The 19,904-nt window shown below is 44.1% G+C and overlaps 1 long non-coding RNA gene across 1 annotated transcript in view; it reads right to left on the reverse strand.

Annotated features, from left to right (window-relative positions):
- LOC123943302 overlaps positions 1-19,008 on the reverse strand; it is a 60,102-nt gene extending 41,094 nt beyond the window's left edge. The window contains exons 1-4 of the long non-coding RNA XR_006818612.1: positions 18,863-19,008; positions 18,350-18,747; positions 13,491-13,651; positions 12,806-12,975 (exon numbers count right to left, since the gene is read on the reverse strand). This is a non-coding gene — a long non-coding RNA (uncharacterized LOC123943302). The remainder of the gene's footprint in view (positions 1-12,805; positions 12,976-13,490; positions 13,652-18,349; positions 18,748-18,862) is intronic.
- Positions 19,009-19,904: the final 896 nt, after the last annotated feature.

A 19,904-nucleotide genomic window follows, 5' to 3' on the forward strand; every position in this document is an offset into this window, starting at 1 on the left:
GCATCTGTACAACACAAAGCACCAAAGATCTTGCAAGCATTTTAGTCTCATACTTTTTCATCATAGCTCCAAGACTTTTGGAAAGTACCTCTAAAACTTTTGACCTCAACTTTGAAGATACTGAAAGGTTCTTACAGGACCAAAAAAAAAAAAAAAAAAAAGAGGAATGAACAGAAGACAACGCAGTTCATTTTAAATTTTAAAAAATCTCTGCAGTGTCAGAATGGGATAGCCAAACAAAAGCTCGCACAATAAGACATTTCTTTAAAAGTGGACTCTAACTTTTTCCTCACTTTTATGACCACAGGGAAAATGGAATGACTAATTGCGTTTTTGCTCTTCAACTTTTTTGAAGTCACAAATCACTCATTAGGGTGTTGCTATATTAGAACACTTGCCTTAAAGGGCCAGAAATCGATACAAAAGAAAACAATAATAGAAAAGGGAAAGATTTTTCCCATCATAACAGGGAAAGGTGTGTGAGCTGGAAAAAAGTACAGTACCGAAGCTCATGACAAGTCATGATAAATGGGTCGTTATAAAATTCATGTTTAGGCAGCACCAGGCCGGGGATAATGCCATTCGTCATGGCAACACGAGGCAGCTAATGAGCCCTCATTGCATATTCATGTCTGTGGCGGGTCTTCTCTCCCTCCCACCCTGAACTAGTGTCTGGAAATATCTCCACCTCAAGCTGAAACTCAGCTAGGCCTTCCTCTTCTTCTTCTCCTTCTCTTTCTTCTTCTTCTTCTTCTTTTTTTTTTTATTTGTTATCGTTGCAGCAATTACACTGTAAAAGTGCTGCCCAAGATTGATTGCTCTGATCTGTAGTTCAATTGTAAATTAGAATACACATCCCCCCAGGGACACAGGGCTCCTATTTGTGATTAAGAAAAAAGCCCCATAATAGACTAATAGCTAAAGTTCTCTCTCTTTTACTTTCAGGCAATTAGCTTGATGAAATGGCCTCTTTTTGTGTACCCTGGAAGTGTAAACCGATATCATAATGAAGTATATGATGTTTATTCTATTATTTCCACCTTGCCGGGTATGCAGGAACGCATGTCATGGCGGCTTTGTCTGGTATGTTTACTGATTCACAAGGAAACTCGTTCTTAAAGATGCAGTGTGTGCATTTTGAGGCTTGAGCTAAAGCAACCCCTAATTGCCAGCTCACCGCCATGCAAAAGACTTCCTACTAAAGCAGAAAACACGGAATTTCTCAAGTAATGGGAAGAGCGAGATTCTGGTAGTCAAGAGCCATCTAGCTGCTGGACCCCTCTGGGGTAGGTGAGGTGGGAAAGTTCAAATGGCAGCTCCGTCAGGCTCAGTGAAGACCCCAGGGTCCTTTAGCAAAGGGTTCTGGGGTGACTGGGCACCCAGCGAGACTCCAGCTGACCCTAATGTGTTCTTCGTCTCCGCTTAATGAGTTGTGGGATCCCAACGCCGTTTCTTCTCTTGGGTGGTTGAAGCTGGTCCTATAGAACGTTCTCCACTTTGAAGTGCGCTGTGCCCTCCCCCACTCCAAATGTCTTGTCTTTTCAAGATCCAAAACTTTGATCTCCTAAGCTGACAAGAAAACATTCTTTAGCTTCCTACATGCACCAGCTGACAGAGGTTTGGAGCAGCCAGCCAATGAACACAACTGCTTGTGGCTGGCCCATGTCCAACGTCATTTGTGTTGTTCCTATATAGTATTTTAATATTTGTTTTCTTTTCATTCATGAGGGCCTCAAGAGGAAAGGAGGGGGGAAAAGTGTCCCAACTAGGCAAGAGAGAAACAGGAAAGAAGGACAAACAAAACAAAACTATCTTGACGTAAAATGGTTTATGGTGAAAAGATAAAATTAAATTAAATTAAATTAAATTAAATAGTTGATAGTGGGTTTCTTATTAAGATGTTAATTACCAATCCATGGGCACCTGGGTAGCTCAATTGGTTAAGTCGCTGTCTTTGGCTCCAGTCATGATCCCAGGGTCCTAGGATCCAGCCCCCATCAGGCTTCCTGCTCAGTGGGGAGTCTGCTACTCCATCTCCTCTGCCCCTCCTCCTGCTTTTGCACTATCTCTCTCTTTAAAAAAAAAAAAGTTGTTAATTACTGTTCCAGTTCTATGTTCCAATTCCCAGCCATTCCTCAATAACCCAGTTATTGGAGCACCTGGGTGGCTCAGTGGGTTAAGCCTCTGCCTTGGGTTCAGGTCATGATCCCAGGGTCCTGAGATCCAGCCCTGCATTGGGCTCTCTGCTCAGCAGGGAGCCTGCTTCCTCCTCTCTCTCTCTCTCTCTCTGCCTGCCTCTCTGCCTACTTGTGCTTTCTGTCTGTCAAAAAAAAAATTAAAAAATAATAATAATAACACAGTTGTTACTACCTACCAAACATTTTCTGGGCTTATGTTGCTGAATAAATTCACCTCTGTCCTTTTTAATACGAACTGCACTTGAGTTTCTAGAAAATCATATTTATAGCAAAAGGATCTCATTCATTTTTTTAGTATTGAGCTGGACGTGCATTTTTAGATTTGTTATATTTTAAAACTGATGTGTGAGATAGTCTTTTGTTACATATAAAACATGTTTGCTTTTCCTCCCAGTTACTCTAGCCACTTCCTGGCTAAATAAAACTTTTTGAGAAAGTTTATTACTGCAGCCTGAAAAGTGATTCCAAGGTTATATAATTTCCAAGCGTACGACAAAATGAGCTACCCAGAAATATCCCAGGAAAATTCACTTTGATATCTTTCTTGCTAAACATCAAAGGTTTTGCCAGTCTTTATTTGGGGACTAACTTTCTCTTTTTCAATATTTATATACTGAACTGCTCTGTAAATTATAAACCTGCAGTATAATAATTGTAAATTTTCATTGCTTCTAGAAATGTTTGAGTGTCTAGCTGCTACATTGCTGCCACATTTGAAATATGTTATTGTAAACTTTCAAGTGACATTGAGCCTGGGAAGGTCTCATCCACACTCAACAGCATTTACTTGTAGAAACCAGTCACATTCTTTAAGAGTACATTAACTGTATAACTACAATGCCTGATATTTACAAAGTGCCTGATAAGTTTTGAAGTTCTTTCGTATAAATCACATCACATACATACTTCTATGAGACAAATGAGGCAAATAATTTTATTGTCAGCCCAAAGACGGAAGGAAGGCAACAGAGGCTCAGAAAGGTTAAGGGACTTGCCCCAAGTCGCAAGTCGGCACACGTGAAGTTGAACCTTGTCTCTAGGCATTTAACTCCAAAATCTGAATCCCTCCTGGAAGGTCACGCTGTCTTCATACCAGCTACACAACCCCCACAGGCAGCAGCCCTCCTGAATCTCAAAGCTCGTACAACAAACAAGTCTGTGAACTTCAAGTGTATCTGGGCAAGATTGACAAATGAATGTAAAGAAACACACACACACACACACACGCACACCTTGATAAAAAGGAAGGGAGAAAAGGGATGGAATTCCTCACCACACTGTTACCTACCTACCTAAATATAAAATAAATAATCTATATTTGATTGCTAACATATGCTTAGACTAGCTAGATACCAACCACAAAACTGAACCAATTACCTAGGTAATTCAAATTTGAGGGACGGGGGAAGGGCACTCTTTCCGGGAGACATGGGTTTGTATCTAAATTTTCCAGAGATTTGGTTGAATCTTCTCATCAGACTTCTTTCCAAGACCTTTAGACACACCACACCCTCTGTCTCGACCTTACCTCATGTCACATACTCCCATAGAACTAATACATCCCTGACCATCAACCTAGAATTAGCTCAAAGATCACTCCTCCACGTAGAATGGTCCCTGACTTCTATCTCTAGCTGTTTCAAATGCCTCTTTGATCTGATATTCAGGAATGAGCCTCCTTCATCCTCATAATGGCCTCTCCCATCCTGATGCCAGTGAAGACAGGATTTGGATCTAGAATCCAGCTACAAACTCTTCCAAGGGTGTGCTGGACCTGTTTCCCGAAGTGTTCCCACTGTCAAGATCATAGGCATACCAAATGCCATGCTCAGAGCCCTGAGTTTAGCAAAGCAGCTCTGGGCTGCTCTTTGCCAATGAAGGGCCACTATGTTGATGAGGATTGGCCACTACTTTGCTGGAGTGGCCTTGAAGTGGCAACTACATCAGATAAAACATGGAAAGCAGAAAGAACCCACCGGAATAGGCAAAATCAATGACCAACGCACATCAACCATGATTTCCTATGAAAAGCTGTTCCTATCTGAACATGAGAAAGGCCCTGGAAATGAGCCCCAAACAAATGACCCCAAAATGAAGTTTATAAGTAAGTATAAATAAGTCCAAATCCCAAATGTGACATTACTTAAACTTATGGGACAAATGAGGGGATGTGTCATTATTTCATTCATTCATCTATTCATCTGTTCAATAAGTCATTCAACAAATTCTTATTGAAACTTGAGGAGATGATCACAGAAACAGATATCATCCTTGCCCTCATGGAACTCACAGTATAATAGGGGAGACACAGATATATAGTCCTACCACTGACTATAAGATTATATATATAATGCAAGCAAAAGTATGGAACACAGCTTAGCAAATTAAAGGACCATTTAAAGGTCCAGCGAGACTGGACCCCTGAGAACTAGAAGTAAAGTGGATTGTGACAAGGCTGAGGACATGGGTAGGCTAAGGCCAGACCATACAGGATCCTGTAGGTCACAGGTCACAGTAGGAATTCTGGATACCACCTGAAGCCCAGTGGAAAGCAGCCGAGGGTCTTCCAAGCAGGAAACGCCGGTAATCACAACTGTAGGGGGCTAGAGGATAATAGTGTTGTTACATTCTGAATGAGGAACCTCAATTTTTAAGGCATACAATGGTTTTATTTCTCTCGTGCTGGCTACCAACCATGCTTTAAGGAACCACTTCCCCTTTACTGTTAACGAAAACAGACCTCTCTCCAACCCACGTGCTATGTGAGCCCAGCACCAGGTCTGCCAGGGTTGAGTAGGGAAGATCTGACCTAACAGGGATGATGTCAGAGACCTTTTGAGTCTGTTCTAAGAAACAGTGACTGCCCTTGTGATAGCAAGCCATTGCTCAAATGCAACACCGGAGCTAGAAGACCGTATCTAGGCTCTGAATGAAAGGAGCTCGTCCAAAGATCCTGAAAGTTGTCACTCTCCACATCTTAAAATGCCGACTCTGGCTATAGGACATGTCCCTGAGTCCCTTTCCTGCACCCTTTGACCTGGCCAGGACCTACCCACTTTGAGCCCCTGCCCTGTGGGAGGCTCCCTCCTCTTCCAGCATATTTGAATGTCAGCCTGATCAGACCTAGAGAACAATAGCCAGAATTAGGGCAGGATACCGGGGCGCCTGGGTGGCTCAGTCAGTTAAGCGTTCTCTTGGTTTCAGCCCAGGTCATGATCTCAGGGTCGTGAAATCCAGCCCTGTGTCTGGTTCCAAGCTCAGGGTAAGATCTGCTTAAGATCCTCTTTCCCCACAAACCATGAAAGACTGTGAACACTGCGAAACAAACTGAGGATTTTGGAGGGGAGGGGGCTGGAGGGTTGGGTGAGTCTGGCGATGGGTATTAAGGAGGACACGTATTGCATGAGTGCACCACACTACTGGGTGTGGTGCATACACAATGGATCTTGGAACACTGAAATAAATAAATAAATAAATAAATAAATAAATAAATAAAAGATTCTCTCTCCCCGGAGGCACCTGGGTGGCTCAGTCAGTTAAACAGCTGCTTTCGGCTCAGGTCATGATCCCAGAGTCCTGAGATGGAGCCCCATGCGGGCTCCTTGTTCAGTGGGGAGCCTGTTTCTACCCCTCTCCCCTGCTCATGTTCACTCTCGGTCTCTTTTTTTCTGTGTCTTAAATAAATAAATAAATAAATAAAATCTTAAAAAAAAAAAAAACAAAAACCTGCTGAAGTCCAAATAAGGTCTATAACTAGGTTAACACTATTGAATCCTTTTTGTAATGTTGACAAGGTACTGTGCTTTATATGAGCTGTTACCTTTGGGGAAACTGGGGAAAAGGAACAGGTGATCTTTCTGAATTATTTTTACAACTTCTTTTGAGTCCTAAAACTTTTCAAATAAAATATGATTACTTTTTAAAAATCAAATTTATACGTTTACATTTTTATTTTTTACTTTCTTTATTCTCATATATATTTCTAAAATAACAAAGAGAAAATATCACGATTAGATATTGCTATCCTGCACAACACTGGCATACAGGAAAGGTAATGCCCTAATTCTGGGCATTGTTCTCTAGGTCTGATCAGGCTGGCATCTCAAATATGCTGGAAGAGGAGGGAGGTGAATTACTTTTGCCTGATTCAAGCACATCCTCAAATGATGTTTTCATAAACAAAGTGCCGACGGCTACGATCTTATCTTCCCTTTTCCTTTTATCCTAATTCAGGTCAATAACAAGTATTTCTGCTCTCTTCGGCAGATTCCAGGTTGTGGGAGAAAAAGAGCTATTACAAGCTACAGGGCCGTGTTAGTAGGAAACGCACAAGAAGCCAGAGTGCCTTTAAACGTCTACTTTAGCGTTATCTTAAAGAAAAAAAAGTCCAGTTTCAGGAAGAGATGTTTCAAATAAATAAGGCTGGCATTTACACTCTAACAGCGTTACTGGAGTTTTTAAATTATGTGTTCAAGAGCCCACTGTTGGTTATATGGATGATAATGTGGGTCATTATATCAAAACTCTCTGAAGCATAGTAGGCAATTTTTCGACAATCAGGAATCTGAAAACTACCAACAAGTAATTCATAGGCATGTAGATCAAGGTAAAGCTTCAGTTTGGCTTAAACATGTAAGTTTAAAAAGGACTCCGTCAGCATAAAAAGCTGCCGTTTCCAATACCATGCAGTTAATAAGGTTCCTGCAGTCCATACCGTGAGAATTATGAATAAGCCTGTATATATCATAAACATAAAATCTAATTCAAAGATGAATGATATTCCCCCATATTTATCCCTCTTTTTCTGAAAGCTGCATACCCTTTAGTAAGTGTACCTAAGAAGTACACCTGCTCAGAAGTCCCCCTCGTTTTGTGCTAACTTGCTTAAACTGAGTTCAGCTCAAGGTATGGCATGCAACATCATCTTAGCGACCCACAGGCTTGTGCTGAAAAGATTGGGCAGGATAGAGTATGATCACCAGGTGCAGGGAAAGAATGCCTGTCTGATTGCTAGAAAAGCTCATCAGGGAAGGCCATCCATCTTTACTTTCTCAGGATAACATCCCCAAGCTGTAAAGACAGAGTTTCACTTAATAAAAAAGGAGGCAAAAAAAAAAAAAAAAGCAAAAATGCCCTTAATATTTGCCTTATCGATTCACGAATCAAAGAAAAAAAAACAACAACTATCAGGACTAAAAGATTTCTTCTGCACAACCATTTCTGTGGCAGGAACAAAGCTTTATTTATTTATTTATTCCAAAGGGGCGGGGAGGGTGGAATCCACTTTAAAAAATCCGAAAAGAGATTAAAAAAAAAAAACAAAACACAAAACCATAACCCACAAGATTCGTAGCTCTTTAATGCTTGCCATAGGCCAAATCGTACAATTAGAATCAGTCACTTTAAGTGCCAAAGTTATATAATGCTAATAGATCACTTTATAATGTGAGCACTTTTTAAAAGTCATATTTAATTTTCCATTACTACTGTACTGGATGCTAGCCGTGTCTGTCCATCCGCGCAGAGAGGGAGGGATCGCGGGCCTGCTGGCCGAGGCACTGCTCGATTCTCCCCTTAATTCTCAGAGACCCGACTTGGAATTCCACAGTACACCGCTTTGCTACTTTCTCCCTAAAAGTGTTTATTTTTATTTCCAAACCAAAGGATGAGGGTTCCTTTTGGTTTCATAATTATCTTATTTAAAAAAAAGAAATACAGATCGAAGCAAAAGCTTCTGTGTTAGGCGGGCGCGCGCGTGCGCATGCGCGAGAGTGAATGTGCGCCCACACGTGTGTGGCTTTCTTTAAGAAAATGAAATGAAGCATAAAATAAGCCCTTAACAGTAACCTAAGGAATAAAACAAAATCATTTACAACACATGGGATTGTTGCAGGATATGTCAAGATTAGATGGTTTAAGGGCGCTATCCGGAATGTGGAAGCAATTATAATGAAATTCATGACTCATTAGCAAACATTCCATATTGTGTTTCTCATTTCTGGGTCAATGTTACTGAGAAATATAGACTTAAGGTTTAGATGTTTCATTGACTTTGGGATGCACTTATAGATAGTTGGACCATACAGGGACATAAAGCAAAGTCTGCATGATGAAGTCCTTCCTTTCTCGGATGTAGGCAATTCGGTCCTCAAGCTAAGGATGAACCAAATAACCTGGAAAGCGTGTTGGGAAGAATTAAGTTGGTGATAGGAAGGTTGTCTGCAAATGTAAAGTAGGACTTGCATGGTGCAAACATGAACGGCCGGATGTCGGGGGGATTTCGCATACTCGCTGCTTGGTATGCAAAATGCCTGGTGAACTCAAGTACCCAATACTGAACATAATGGGAACCAGATGTCTAACAGAGAGAGAAAAATATTTTATAACAATAAATGTGACATTGACTCTTAAAGGGTTTCTTGCTTTTAAACAGCTTCCCTGTCTTCTCTCCCTTATATTTTCAAATGGTTTAAAGTAGATCGTGTAAAGAAATTATTCTCGTATTTGAAAAGAAGAGCTGTCTAACCTGCCATGGGCTTCGCAAATGCATACAGGAGGAGAAACGATCTGAAAAAGATAATTTGGGGGAATTCATTCGTTTGCAAAAGCACTGTGCTCAGCAATGCAAAAATGAAATTAAGGCCAATAAAGCATGATTCCTCCTGCCCCTTACAAACTTGAACTAGACACGAGGCCATAAGATGTACACAGCTGTTATGGGAGCATGGCAAAAACAAGCCCTGGGCAAGGGACACGAAGCGCCCTGAGAATTTGAAGGAGCAAGAGAAAACTCCTGCGGCGGGACATTCCACGAGGAAGGGTCGTCCTCTGTGGAATCCACACACACCCCCTCCCCGTCCTGCACCAATGCAGCCCCGTGGGGTCCTCCCGCTCTCCCGCTGGTCACTGCAGTGGACACCCGGCCACCCTGCTCTGTCTGTCGGCCTCTCCTGACCCCCTCCCAGAACAACTCTGCCTTCGCTGCTAGGGTAGCTGTCCTGAAGCCGGGATGCCATCTGGCGATCAAGTGGCAAGCTCTGTAGTTGAGCCTGGAGTCCACTTCCCGCTCTGTCACTTACTGGTTGTGACCTTGGGAAAGTCACTTAACCAACCTCCTTCTATCTGCCTTTTCCCATCTGCAAGCCAAGGGTCATAAAAGCACATGTCCTCTGGGCTTGATGTCAGGATTGAATGAGATTCTGCGCACAACGTGCTCCACCAGGTGCCGCCATGAGGTCAGAGCACGGATAATACAAACTTTTTTAGCTCTTCTGTCAAGCATCAGATCTGGTTTTTATAACAACAACAACAACAACAACAAAAATCTCAATTCCTTATTTTGCTGTGCCAGGCTGCTTAAGAGCTGATGCTTACATGCCTCTCCAACTCTTTCCCCCAGTCCCTTCCGTCAGATGCCCAACTCTTCTCCAATCTTGTCTGTTTGTCATCGCTCAGGCAGGGCTCCGTGTTCCAGCCTCCATACCTCTACCCGCCACGGATGGCCCTCCCTCCACCTACCCACCTAGCATATTTTTGCTTACCCCGCAGTCCTCTCCTCTAGCAGACCTCTCTGTGTCTTCTCTGAGAGCCCATGAAAGAATAAATGCCCCCTTAGCTAGGCCTATGGTCAGAAGCTCATGGCTCATGCAGACAGCACACATAAGTAAGGTAGCAAAAGGTAGTACAGCAGGGAGCGGTGGGGACTGTGAAAAAAAAAGAGAGAGAGAGAGAGAAAGCGAGACCCGGCACCATAGCTAATGGGTCAGCCATGCCTCACGGTTGCCATGATAACATGAGGGCTCTGTATTGCCAAAACTTCCATTTTTTTTCAAGGTGAGACAGAAATCTACATTTTTCCCTGAAATCTCTAGTTACTCCTTGTTGGCAACTAAAAATGTTTCTAAATGCTATAACCTTGGACCCACCAAAACCGTCTGGAGACAATCGGGCTAACTGTGCAGACTGTGACTCGGGAATTTCCTTCCAGATACCTTCTCCATTCTGGCGAATTTAACTATGACCTGTAATTGTTTGCATATCCCCTTGTCCAACAGACAATGCTCCCTGAGGCAAGGAGCATGCTGGGTTTGGGTTTTCTTCATCTTTCCGGTGCACAGTAGAATGGGTAGCTCAAAGCAGCATCTCAGTGAATTTCATATTGATATTTCCTGAGCCTAAAAGCCAGGGTACGTGAGACCTGCAGGTGGGAGATCGTTCCCATTAGGTCAAAGGGTCAAGGTGTTCCTGTTTCAAACAGTCCTGTTTTTAGAGAGGAAAGATTTTCTAGATATCATTTAGTCTGGTCAATAGGTGACTTCTTAGAACTGTCTAGAACTCTTCCTCAAAGTTCCAAAGACCTCTCCAGGGTTAGCAATGCAAAATCCAGCTCTGACAATATAAACCTATCCTATAAACCTATTTCTGTATATAAACTTGATTTCCACCTAGTACGTGAGTAAGTACATGAATGAGTGAAATCTACTTGAAAATACCCCAATTTGGGGGCGCCTGGGTGGCTCAGTGGGTTGGGGCCTCTGCCTTCGGCTCAGGTCATGATCTCAGGGTTCTAGGATCGAGCCCCGCATCGGGCTTTCTGCTTGGCGGGGAGGCTGCTTCCCCCTCTCTCTCTGCCTGCCTCTCTACCTATGTGATCTCTCTCCCTCTCTCTCTGTGAAATAAATAAAACCTTTGAAAAAAAAAATCCCCAATTTGAATATCAGATGTAAAAACATTTTTTTTTAAATGTCAGACGTAACACTGTGTGAATTTTATTGGAAGGTGAGCATTCAGCAAATCCTGGACACAGAGAGGTACACGTTGTCTCTGAAACTGTGGACATGAAAAAAAATGGGAAAGGCTGGGCTGTGGACAACTTAGAAGATTCAGTGAAAGAAGTGACAGTTTTGAACTCTTTAAATATTTATAACCTGTGACCCGATGATGCAACTTGTAGGCACTTATCTCAAGAAAATAACATGTAAATGTTTGGGGATATTTGTCAAAGCTTTGTCTCTGATGCTGAAAAGTATGGGGGGACTGTTTCATGAGCAATTACAGAGGATTTAGGATTACGGTAATTAATAATCATAGGCAAAATCTATTGAGCCCTTACTTTTGTGGCAAGATTGTGTCCTGGGAACATTCGATTTCATTACATCACTGGACCTCGTCCTTATACCCATTTAACAGATGGGGAGTCTGGGACGGAGCATTTAAATACTTTGCCCAAGTCACATAGCAAACTACGTGTCAGGCATTTGGACTCAGTACTGTCTAATGCCAGAGTTTAAGCAGCATGTTTCCCTTTCCCCATAAATATGCAAACGCCCACTGTTGTCACCGTGTAGGCCCCAGAATCATAATCTCGAAGAATATCCAACGACACAGAAAAAACATATGAATCACTATTAAACGAAGAAAAGCAGGTTGCAAAAAAGTATCCCCTTGCTTAGATATTGTTAGGAGGAAATGTCAGAATCCCACAGACACAGTTCCACCACTAAGGGAGGATTTAAGATATGAGTAAGAGGTTAGAGCACAAAATTCACCACAGGAATTCATGCCAGGATCCAAGGAATGCCTCTAGACTCCTGTCTTCTCTACTTGTCTCTTGCAAACCACCATCTCCAATAAAGTTTTAGGCTTCGAAGTGAAAATTCTAACTCCCCCTCGATGTGCTATCATGGGTCCAGATCCCAATATCATCTGATTTACATGAAGGAAAGGGCAGGTACTGGCTGAGTAAGGGCCTGATGGCTTAGAATGGTCCAGGTAGCTGGGGTCAGAAGCTCTGGTTTTGCCACAGTTGTTTCTATAAAATAGCAAACAGCTTGGGAGGAATGCGTTGCCCATCTAAGTAGCAATTTTGTTTGTTTGTTTGTTTGTTTTTTCTGAACAAAATATGGAGGGAAACCAGTAGCCCACACAAAGGTCTTAACAATGTTTATACCCACAATATTGGTTTTCTTGGTTTTGCTTCTTTTGTGTGTTCTAAATTCTCTGCGGTGGATATATATCATTTTTATACTAAGAGGAGAGAAGGACTTAAACCTACATGGGGATTAAAACGTGAAGGTCGGGGCGCCTGGTGACTCAGTGGGTTAAAGCCTCTGTTTTCAGCTCAGGTCATGATCCCAGGGTCCTGGGATCGAGCCCCACATCGGGCTCTCTGCTCAGTGGGGAGTCTGCTTCCTCCTATCTCTCCCTGCCTCTCTGCCTACTTGTGATCTCTGTCTGTCAAATAAATGAATAAAATCTTTTTTTAAAAAAATTTTTAAAAATAAAATAAAATAATAAATAAAAAGTGAAGGTCTGGGGCACGGGGTGGGTGCAGCTCAGGTGGTTAAGCATCTGACTCTTGGTTTCAGCTCAGGTTATGATCTCAGGGTCCTGGGATCGAACCCCGTGTTGGGCTCTGTGAGCTCAGAGTCTCTCCCCCTCTCCCTCTGCCCCTCCTGCTCATGCTCTCTCTCTCTCTTATTCTCTAAGATAAATAAATAAATCTTTTTTTTTAAGTGAAGGTCTACAGTTAGTAATATCTGGAGACCAGAGACCGAGATGCAAAGAAAATGTCTCTTTTGTGATGCTGGAATATAGGAAACTCTTACCAGAGAAAGGTCAGCAGCTGAACAGCAAAGCCCACCTGAAAGTTTGCAGCTGTGGACAAGGCCTCACCATGAAGATAGTACACCATCAAAGCTGTAGCTAATGGAGATGCTGGACGTTGGACAAACCAGGGCCCACTGCCCTGGGACACTGTGTGGGACAAATGGCACACCTAGGATAAGACAAGTCAGAGCAGAGAAGAAAGGCATGAGCTACACGGAATATAAGACACAGTTTTAGAAGGCAAGAGACAATGGCCACAAAGAGGGAACCCAACATGAAGGTACATATTTCAAGCAGTCAAATGAGGAGGGGGACTGGGAAGGGCAGGGAGAGGTCATGTCTGAGAAATGGCCGTAGAGAAGCAAAAAGTAAGGAAGGGGAATGGGAGGTAAACCTTTTTCATGCACAGAAAGCATAGTGGTGACCAAGGGAGAGAGAGGGATGGAAAGATTTTGAGGACGACAGAAGAAGAATGTCTTTGAAAGGAAGGATGGTTTGTGGAATGAACATGAGGTGGGGGAAGAGAAAACAGGTAACAAGATACGAATGAAGATATTAAGAACAAACGTTGGGGCTTGAATAAAGTTGGCTAGAACACCCACTGCAGAGTCAGGGAGTGTTAGCTTCCGCCATCTGACCTGCTCTAAAGTTCTCCAAAAGAGAAGAGGCCACAGGCCTTCCTACCTGCCCTCTGCCGATGGCCTCTCCACACACAAGTCCATCTTGCTCCCCATTTGGCACATGTTCTGCTATCACCTCACGTTCTGGTGAATGGATACTTCATTCCTTTGCTCCGACTACTTAACTAGAGCGTAGCTCCAACTAGATGAGAAGTTCCTGGAGGTCTGAAGGTTGAGAACAGGTGACATCGTGATTGGACATTTTAGCAGTTTGAAGGCATAGCCACAAGTTCTGGAACACTCCTCAAATGCACAGGAAGGGTCTATGTGCCTTCTCCTTGAATCTGAGCTGACCGGACTGACTGATGGGCCCATAGTGTATGTGTGTGGGCCATACTAGAAAGGAGGGTTCAGCCTCTACCTCGTTCCCTTTGGATACTCACCTCTGGAGTCCTGAAAGGCTGGGAAAGAAGCACAGGGATGAGCTGCTGTGAACAGGGACCAGGCATTCCGGCTGGTGGCCCCCGCTGAGGTTCCAGCAAGGGCCAGTGTGAGTCCCCACGTGTCAGTGGGAAAGCCTTAGAGGTGACCCAGCCCGGGCCACCTGCAGACCTCATCCTCACGAAAGGCTGCATGAGACCCACCAGCTGAGCCCAGTCAGCACACAGCACCATGACAGATAATAATAATAAAATGTTGCAGTTTTAAGTAAATAAATTTTAGGGGGATCTGTCCTACAGAAATAGAGAACCAGACCAGATATAGTTGGTTCTCAAAGTATCTGTTAAATTTAATTTAATACCAGGAGCACTTGGGTGGCTCAGTCGATTAAGCATCTGACTCTTAGTTTTAGCTCAGGTCATGATAGGATGGAGCCCCACCTTGGGCTCCACACTGGGCATGGAGCCTGCTTAGGATCCTTTCTGTCCCTCTGCCTTTGCCCCTCCTCCCCAGCTAGCACAGGCACGAGCGTGTGCACGTGGGCTCACTCGTTCTCCCTCCCTTTCCGAAAAAACATTTTTTTTTTTTTTGTCAATTCAACAGCAGATAAGGAAAGACAGCATTATCTCTCGATCTTTTTCTCTCCCTTTGTCTTACCCTCCAGGCACTATCTTTTCTGTTCCTTAATCAGGTTCTTCTTGTACCCTGGTCCCCTCCCCACCCCGTTTCCCTTCTCTCTCTCTCCAACTCTGGAATTCTCCCCTCTTTTTAATGGCCAAGGGACCTGTAGAAGAGAGAGCCACGTTCTCTCCATACCTATAAAGGCTTCTGTTTTCTCTTTTAGCATGAACAAGCTCAAATCCTTAAAAAAAAACCAAGACAACAACAACAACAAAAACCACTGTACCCATTTTTTTCGTTCTTTACTGACTTTATCCCTTCTTCCTGAATGATCTCTAGGTCTTGTGCACACTTTTTTAGGTTGTAAAAACTAAGAACAAGATATTCTCCCCAGGGATGATATTGGCTAGACTCTCGGCCCCTGCTGGAAAGCACTATTGTCTTGGCCACCCTCGGACTTCTTGTAGTTGTCCTGTCCATCAGCTCTAGGAGTCCGGACTGGCTTCCCCAGCCAGGACACCGGTCTGCAGGCAGCAGCTGCATCCGGGGCTTGAGTGGGAAGATAGCAAGCAGGGTGGTCAGGACCTCTGTGAGGACGGCCCTCCCCCCGGCAGCTTCAAATGAGGCCTCCCAGGAGGGGGGCCCAGACGCTGCGGCCCGGACACCACCTGGCCACCCTGCTCAGAGAGGGGGTGACCCGCACAACGGTCACTGAGCAGCTGATAAAGCATGGAGGCTGGGGGGGGGGGGGGGGACAAGCAAGAACCAGACCAGGAAGCTTCCCCGCCTCCTCTGTGGAAGGAAAGGCCTTCCAACTGTGTGCCCCTGAGGGGGTAGCCTGCGCCACCCCCTCAAAATGCCACCGGAGACAAGCCCAGGTGGGTGCACATGGCCAGATTCGTGGCCTTGCATCCCTGCACAGAGCTCTGGAGGAGCACACAGCGGATCCGCAGAGAAATGGAGAAGCACCCCCCCCCCCCCGGAATGGCAGGCACATTGCTACAGGGACCGCGTGCCGGGCTGGCAGACTGCGCCAATGGCCCGCCAAGTAACATCATCTCAGGTCAAGGAGAAAGCCCCAGGGCCCAAAATAGCTGCCCTTCCCAGTTGCCACAGGGTCTAAAATTATACCATTGGAGATTTATTCCTTCACACACCTCACTTTCATTGGGGGTTGGTCCTGTGCGGGGTGGCTGGGGGGTGGGTCGCGGAGAACCCACGAAATGTCTTCGCATGAAGGTGTAAAAGGCCTGCCGGGTCCACAGAGTTCTGTTGGGGACGGGAACGGTGGGAGGTGTTGAAAGGGGAGGAAGAAGGCAGAGGACGTGTGGGTGAGGGAAACCAAAAGGAAACTTCTCCTGTTTCAGGGTTTTACCCAGAAGGAGCCTTGCTGGCAGCTACCTCGTAAAGCCAAGGCCTGAACAATTTGCCAGTAAATTTGAACCATGCATGTAAACAATGCTAATAATTTATTCCTTGAAATGCCTTTCTAATACATTATTATGCAGGGCTGCACATGCTTCTACTTCAAACTGCCTAAATGGAAAAAGAAAAAAAAAAGTAAATTAAGGGGCAATTAGAAAGAATAACAGGAGAAGCATGGGAAATGCTATAGGCCTATCACGCCGGAAGGCAAGGGGAAGCTCCAAGCAGGTAATCAGATCATTTCAACCAAAGCCTCCATTTTCTGGGGGAAGGACCCCCTCAGAAATTCAGGAAAAGCCTCTGTCTTTGTGTATAGAAGTTTCGTTAACCTGACCCCGGAGGACCAAGCGGTAAACAAAATAAAAACAAGCGATCGCTATTGGAAATACACCTCTGGTCCCCTGTTTCAACTAGCAATAGCTCTGCCTGATTCCATTATTACGTTTTTAAATTCCTATTTTAAATAATTTTTTTTTCTTAAAGTAGGTACCATGCCCAGTGGGCAGCCTGATGCGAGGCTTGAACTCACAACCCAAGCTGAGATCAGGAATCAGATTCTTGCTTAACTGACAGAGCCAGGCTCCCCCGACCTGATTTCATTTTTATAGCCCTTAAGAAGTAGGCAATATTTCAGAGAGGTAACCCCCTCCCTCGTCTGCCACTACCTTCATTTAAGCCACTCCGGGGACAGGAAGTAAAGCACAGATGCCATTGATGAGCTTTAGAGGCAGAGGCAGGGATAAAAATGGGAAACAGGGAAAACAAGGAAGGAGTAAGGCAAGAGGAAAGAAAGGGTGTGCAGGGCTGAGAACAACGGGTTCCCTCCCAAACGACGAACATTTTGACATCATTTGGTAGTTTATAAAGAACTAGCTGCTACATCATTTTATCTCCAATGTTCCACCCTCATGAAGCAAGGACATTTTTTTTTTAAGATTTTATTTCTTTATTTGACAGAGAGAGAACAAGCAGGGACAGGGAGTGTCAGAGGGAGAAGCAGACTCCCCAAAGAGCAGGGAGCCCTATGCACGGCTCGATCCCAGGATCCTGGGATCTGACCTGAGCGGAAGGCAGATGCTTCACCGACTGAGCCACCCAGGCGCCCCAGGGAAATTTACTCCCATTTATATGAATGAGAGCCCTTTGGAGGAGACACAAGGTGACTTCCCTAAGGTCACCCTAGAGGAGTAGATGGGGATGTGGGAAGGGTTTGACACCAAGTCTAACTCACTCACTCCCGTGTTTTCTCTACTCCAGCAGTCTTTGGAGTTACAGGGCATGGGGATCCAAGAAACATTACTCCTGGGTCTATGAGTAACTTACTGAATGATTTCTAAAACTACGATTTCCCTCCTCAACCTTGATTCATTCATTCACTCACTGGAGAAGGATGCGAGTCTTGCCTCACTCGGGGCAGCGTCTAGGAACGTGGGTTCACCTTCATGGAGATGTCCTGTAGATAATTCCTTGATGGCCAACTCAACTGCCCCCTTTCAAGAGAGCTGTTCCCTGACCATGTAATCTGAAATGGCCCCTGCCATCCTCTGCCAATCACTCTTGTCTAATTTTCCCGTAGTACTTACCACCACCCCAAAGTCATGTAGTTCATCTTTATTTACTTTATGGCAGCTTGTCTTCTCTAGAAAATGAGGTCCTTCAGAACAAGGACCCTGCCTCACTCGAAGCTGTCTCTCCAAGACTTAACAACAACTCCCACACGCAGTAGGTGCTCAATAAACATTTGTCCACTAAATGACAACGAATGTCAAAGAGACCTTTCTTCTAACACCTACTATGTGTCCAAAGTAGTGCCAGGTCATTTACACCAATTATCTCTTTGAATCAGGATGATATAGGCCAGTTGGAACACAATATGAAGAAGGCAGAGTTTTACTAATGGCGAGTGCTTGGAAAGATTAAAGCTGAATTCGTAATGCCTGTACCCTATGCCCCTTAACGCAAGAACAAGGGCCATCTTGTGACGTTAAAAGGTAACAAATTTAAAATGAATAAAAGGAAATACTTTTTAAAACAGCGTATAATCTACCTGTGGAATTCACAGCTGCGGGATATTATTGGGGCAAATAGTCTAGCAAGATTCGAGAAAGGATTAGACATTTACATGAATAGGAAAAATATTGGCAGTTACACTAACTAGGTTAAAAAGTTACAAGGCATGTCCGTCCTGGGCTCCAGGGCATAACTGTTCACCAGCTGGGGTGAGGAAGGAATTTCCCCTCGTGACGGAGGCTTGCATAATTGGCCAGATGCACATTGGCTCGTATTTTTGCCTTAACGGAGGCAGAGACCACAGCCCTGGGGAAGTTCCTGGAGAAGACAGACCAGTGACCTTTTACCCAGGTATTCTGGACCCCCTTCTTGCACAATCCCAAACAACAGGTAGCAAAGACCCATAACATCTTTTCGGACTCATACCTGAAAATGTTTCCATTTTGGGAACGGTGAACAATAATTTTCTCCATCCTGATGATGAAAATATTTCACGGAATGAGATCGGGCCCGGTGGTAATCTTATTAGCAACACAGCCAACCACGCCTGGAGGATGCCTGAGCATTTCCCCACCTCAGCACATTGGAGTTCTGGGAGAATCTCATCCAAAGGTCTCGTCCAACCCTTGGTGCCATCCGTCTAAGACTGAGCCTTGCCCATGTGCCCTTGGTACATGCGGGTTTAACATCAGTGCATTTCTGCAGGTGTGGGAGGAAAAACTTCTAATGCCGTCCGCTCACATTCCAAAGTCCTTCTTGGTTACGCTGCCAGGCACAACCGTTGATTCTTGGTGATGTGTGGCATGCATTTTTTGTTTTTCATCCTAACATGGAAAATCCAAAAGGCCGTTGTTTGTCACACATCCAAACGCGAGTGCTCACAGTAACATGCTGTCACATTAAAGAAAACAGTGAAACTAAATTATTTATTATACTCACTTTATTGCCCTTACACAGGTGTAGACGAGGCTCTGAAGAAATCGTATCACTGTCTGAACCGCTAACGGAAGAACTTTCCCCACATTGTGAGACAAAGAACATTCCACGAGCCAAAACACAGAGGGAAATTTTCATTTAAATCCTCAAACCAGCTATGAGTCTAAAAGGTTTCAAAAGTAAACAGACATAGAACAAAATGTGGCATACGTATAAATCGATGTGTTTTGATGAGAGCAACACCATAGATGGCATTAATATTTTCAAATTCATTCTCACACAAAATATGGGAAGAACCGCCGGTCTAGGCCATAGCCATCAAGGAAAGGCTCAAGTCACTCTGGGCAAAGTCCTTTCCACCTAAATGCAAGATTTGCTCTCTTATAAGGTTTCCTTCCTTAAGTTAGCAGAAGAATATTAATCAGATTGTCTTCGTATAAGATCAGACTTAGAGTATCTAAGAGAAAAGACCTTAAACAGGGCACCTGGGTGGCCAGTGAGTTAAGCCACTGCCTTCGGCTCAGGTCATGATCTCAGGGTCCTGGGATCGAGTCCTGCATCTGGCTCTCTGCTCAGCAGGGAGCCTGCTTCCCTCTCTCTCTCTCTCTCTCTCTCTGCCTGCCTCTCTGTCTACTTGTGATCTCTCTCTGTCGAATAAATAAATAAAATCTTAAAAAAAAAAAAAGATCTTAAACATGTAATTGTTGCTTCAGATACCCACCTGTCATTTTACAGGCTGGTTGCAAATAAGCTTTTTCAACTTAGGTATCTCTCTTGGTCTAAGCTTTGCTCTTGACTCTTCCATGTGATTACCAGACGAGCAGAGTTTGTCAGATACATGTTTGCTGGTGCTGGTTGTGTTTGGTTTGGAGATTTGGGGTTACTTTTTGGGGGGTGGGGGGTTGGTGGCTAATATTTGTTTTTTACTTAAAATCGTCCACATATCATGAGGCATGCTAAGTTAAGAGTGTGAGCTCTGTAGTCCACCAGGATGGGGTTCAAATCTCATACTAGCCATCTGACCTCAGATATTCCAACGAACCTT

This window comes from Meles meles, chromosome 6 (genome assembly GCF_922984935.1).
Source record: "Meles meles chromosome 6, mMelMel3.1 paternal haplotype, whole genome shotgun sequence".
NCBI lineage: Eukaryota > Metazoa > Chordata > Mammalia > Carnivora > Mustelidae > Meles > Meles meles.